Raw genomic sequence first — 5,140 nt, 5'->3', positions numbered from 1 at the left:
AATAGCAACCTTGAGATTCCTGGCAATTGGGAGGTCTTTGGAGGATCTTAAATTTTCAACTGCTATTTCTGCACTGTCTCTGGGAAACATCCTACCTGAAACCTGCAGAGCTTTATGGCATGCCCTACGAGACCAGTATATGACTATTCAACCTGTGGAAGGAAAGAACTCTCGCATTTATCCATAGACTCAGCGATAAAATCTGTACGGGGGTAAAAACTTCCAACATGATGGAAGATCAAAATGAGCGATTTGATGTGCGAGGTTTTATCTTTATCGCCCCATACACAGGCAGATATTTAGGAGATTTGGTCCGTTGCGATCAAATCTGCTGAAACTGAGCGATCAAATCTGCAGGTGTATGCCCCCCGGAAGCGAACGTTCGTGAGCTTCAAATACGCTGTTCATCTCAGGCTCATGAAGGCACTTTTTAGGTGAATGTTTCACAAACTTCCAACAAACGTTTTTTTCACATACTTAGGACGTCAATGATAATGTAACTCGATACACAGTAAATTATGCGTTTTCTCGTTGATTTTAGACCTGTCACATGCAGAAATATAATGATGCACAAAAATCGTAATATTATAATGTACAAAAACATGTACAAACCCCATTTTCACCTTTCGAGGGAAATTAAAGGTTTTTTCATTTCTTAAAGACTTCCTTTATTAATTGTTGTTTTAAACATTCGTCCTCATTTGGTGGGCAAACGACAACATATAGAGTACTGAAATATGTTTATATAAGCCCAAAATGATACAGCAATTTATCTGTGATCGAGAATTTGAACTGTGTGGGAAATGGTCACCAAATGCCGCCACCAGATGTCTCTGCAGCAGCGTAAATAAATTGGCGGGCCGCACGAAGTGAATTTGTTTGACAAAGTGGTTGAATTAAATTTTCATGCAAGTGCATGCCAGCTGATATAGGTACCACTACGACGACTTGAGAAAGCCAGTGCCCATAGGTAAGTGATAGCAGCTTATGCCATTATCTTTCACTATCATTTTATAGTATATCCCAATAGCAATATGAGAGAAAAGTAACGTTAGTCTGTCTACATACTAGGGAATACCTACTAGTAGGTAATTCTGCATTTTCTTTGGGGAATTGAAATAGCTAGGTAGTACCAACGACTCTAGGAAGAGTTGCTTTTGTTGTAAGGGTTTTAATGTGAGCAAACCTTTAGGCTGGACTAAAATTGGCGAGAATGTAGGCTGTACAAGGTGACAAGGTCTCTGCCAAAAATTAAGTAAACCTATAGGCTACTACATAGGCTAGTACTAGGCTAGCTACCTACCTAATTTATGGCGTCCTACGGCCGTCCCTGGCTAAGTAATTAAGTCAAGGGGTGTGAGGGAGAAGCCCCCCACCTTTAAAGGGGGTATGGGTACAAACCCCCCATCTAGGTAATGCTTGATTGACGTAGAGGTTAGGTTAGGCTAATGCACCCTAAACCCCCGATTTGGGTGGTTATAGAATAAAGGGTTAGTACTTCCTATTTTACTGACAAGGTTTTTTTCCATTTTTTTTTTTTTTTTTTTTGCAGAGATTAACAAATAAATGGTTGGTAACTTGGTGATTCTTACTAGGCTATTAAGGCTGTGCAAGCTTATAAAAAAAGTTTACTCCTAAAGTTAAGACAGAGTGCCACAAATTGAAAGTTCTGGTACCAGAGGACAATTTTCAATTTCCAATTGAAAATTGAGGTGCTGGAGGCTCTGCCCCACTTGAATTTCTTAAAATAATATGTAAAATAACATCAGAAAGCTGTCTTTTTAAATGACATAATTCTGAAATTGTGAATTTCCGGAAGACATCTCAAAATCTTTAATTTTCACCAATCTGAGTTTAGGAGAATACCTAAGGGTTAATTAGGGTAAAGAATGTGGAATCCTCTTCAATTTCTTTATGTAGAACTATAGCCTGACTTAGTACAATAAATCAGCATTTTAATGATAACATGGGCTATGTTGATTAGATTAAGTAATATTAGGTTAGGTTGTATTTATTTACATTAATGGTCAGTGGATCCCGCATTATTAACCCTTACCAATAGTATATAGAATGCACAGATACTAGGCTAGTCATTAAGTGAGGAAATATCAAATAACAAAAATAATTTTGTTTAAAGTTGCCTCCAGTCCAAGTAATGCTTAATTGACCAGAGGTTAGGTTAAGCATTATAGGTTACTGTAGTATACAAAATGTAGTTTTTTTTTCTCTCTCTCTCTCTCTACACTAACCTACCCTATAATGCTTAACCTAACCTCTGTGTCTAAAGCATTATTTGGACACTAAATTGTGTGTAATAGCCTAACCTATATTGCTTAGCCTAACCTCCACTTTAAACATCACTATTTTCATTATTAGACATTTCATCCCTTACTGACTCTTAGCTACACATTCTGTACACTATTCTCCTTAATTCTAGACATCTACTATTTTATAAGCTCATGTGGTTCTAATAGTAAGAATTACCCCAAAGTTTTTTTTTCGTGGAAAACAGAAAATAAGGCGTGAAGTATTCCCTAGAGTTACCCTTTCCTTGCTGGAGGACCTCTAACATTGAAAGAAAAGTAATGGGTGATGTTAGTGCAATAATTGTTTGAGGAACAGATATTCATGGTAAATATTGAGAAAGGGATTGGTTCTAGTCCCAAATAATTTTTTTTAAACTCATTGTAGGTTTCAATGCTGTGATAATATTACCTTTACATTTTTATGAAATATGATAAAGCACTGTTTGGCTTACAAACTCACCTGGGCTATTCCCTTTGGCACGGTTCAGGATAAAATGAATGAGGTATAGCTTCATATTTTTTTCAGGGTCTGCAAGTTCATTATCTTATTACAGTACATAATGGACTGACTGAGTAGTGAGTTACCAGAACAGTTAATTTATTATATCTTGTGAAATTTCATAGCCCTACCCTATATTGTCCTGGTATATTTATGTATATTATTTTTTGTTAATCAGTTGTTACTAATAAGGTGCAATTAACTTTAATTAAAGATTTGCAAAATCAGTTCAAAAACACTAGGCTACAGTAACACATACGATACCTAATGTGAGAGAGAGGGAAAACTACATATATATATATCACTTTTTCAGGATGCGACTTGAATTGTTTGTGGAGGTTGAGGCATGGCTGAATTGTGTCATGGCATCTGGTTGAAAAGGTGGAACTGTACCACAGTCAGTTTTTGGCAGCTATTACAGCTTCAGTGAAAATTATGAGGAAGAAATCAATGACTCCACATAGGAAGGGAGCTGGAAGTGTGCGCGTCCAAATTATGTTTGATATATATATAGATATATATATATATATATATATATATATATATATATATATATATATATATATATATATATATTGGCATATTTTATAAGGTTTATTTCATGAATATTTTCAGTGTTTGTACGTGCATATATCTGTTACCAAAAGAAATATCGAAATAAAACCAAAACAAATGGTACATGCGCTTGGTGGGATGTGATATATTTGAATCTTTCATCTTTTCTTTGTATCATTCGAAGTGGTTGCAATCTTCAGTATGGTACAGACTATTTTGTGTATGTATGTTTTATAAAAATAGTTGTCCATTAGCACAAGTCTCATGTGTGATGTATGTATGTGCATACATACTTTATATGTACTTTTTTTACTGTAATTTTTTTATGGAATGAGGTTATTACTGAGGTAAGAATCAATCGAGTGCATGTGTAGGTTATTTATATACAAAACAGAGGCCACTTTATTTGACTATTTACTTGTACAGTGTTAGTCCTCACTGGAACATGTCAGTGCAAAATAAATGATAAGCAAGATTAAAACTTTCATTCTCCTGTTATTTTTGTAAGGTATATGAACTTTCATTTTATGGTCTAGAAAATTATTATTCAAAGCTATTGCAAAGTTCATGTAAACCTTGTAAACACATTTTCAGGGCCTCTATAAGGATTGTTTAATATCCTTACAACGTTTGTATAAAGCAGTTAAAAGGTAATTATGAGGCATTAATAAAGCCTATTTAAGGTTCTGTACAGGATTTTACAAAGTATGTTAAAAGCACTTGATAGGTAATTATGAGGCATTTATAAAGCCTATTTAAGGTTCTGTATGGGCTTTTTGAAGGTCTATACCATGGTTTTTTGAAGCTCTTTCAAGGCTTTTATTAAGGTTTATTTCAAGCATATTTAAGGCTTGCACAAACCTAAAAGTGTACACGAAAACGGGTACTTTTTAGGTGTATCACAAGCACTTTTTAAGTTTGAGGCTTGAAGTTCGCAAGCTTGTAAAGTACGTTCGTCTGATGTCCTATGAACTCATTTTCTGGGGGGGTTATATATTATATATGGCTAGCTTAAGTAAACCTTCCAAAGATGATAAACGCCAGATGCCAGTTTGTTCATATATGCATATGCGTGCATGGATGTCCACTGCCGATGCAAATAAAAATGAGTTCTTTTATCTGCCAATAAAACTGCAATTCAACACCTGACGAATCCTATATCGATAGGCTAAATGCTACAGTGTGACGGCGATGAACCCAGAGGCTCACACAGGATATGCCTACTTATCTTTGTTATTAAATGAGCTACCAGTATCGTTCAAAGAAGTCTATAACTTAAACAATATATCATTGGACTTCTGGAATAGGACTTCGGCGCGTAATTGGCTATGCTGGTCGTGAAAACATGTTAATAGCATATATTATATTAATAACACAGGGAAAATGTAGTATATAATTGGAATAAAGTACCATTAATTATATTCTAGCCATAAACAACGTATAGATCGCATACCAAGTAGATTCAAGACGCTTGGATAACAAGAACAGGAAGATAAAAACGTGAATCGTCAAATCCTAATGAAGTTTATACCATTTCAGATATCCAGAATGCGTTGAGTTTCTCAAATAAATATGTCTGTTTGGTTACTGAAGACAAAGACAACGTAGTCTGAACGCCATTGAAAATTAGCCGTTGGAACGGCTAAGTATAGTACATACACATGCACTCGTTATTTCATGCAACCTATTTACTAAAAAGAAGACGAAGTTTTTTTTTTTCATGGAAATATCGTATAACTGCGTTGCACGATCCTCTTCCACCCATTAGAAAAATACTCAG

Source organism: Macrobrachium nipponense, chromosome 22 (genome assembly GCF_015104395.2).
Source record: "Macrobrachium nipponense isolate FS-2020 chromosome 22, ASM1510439v2, whole genome shotgun sequence".
In the NCBI taxonomy this organism is placed as follows: domain Eukaryota; kingdom Metazoa; phylum Arthropoda; class Malacostraca; order Decapoda; family Palaemonidae; genus Macrobrachium; species Macrobrachium nipponense.
This window is presented reverse-complemented; position numbering follows the sequence as displayed.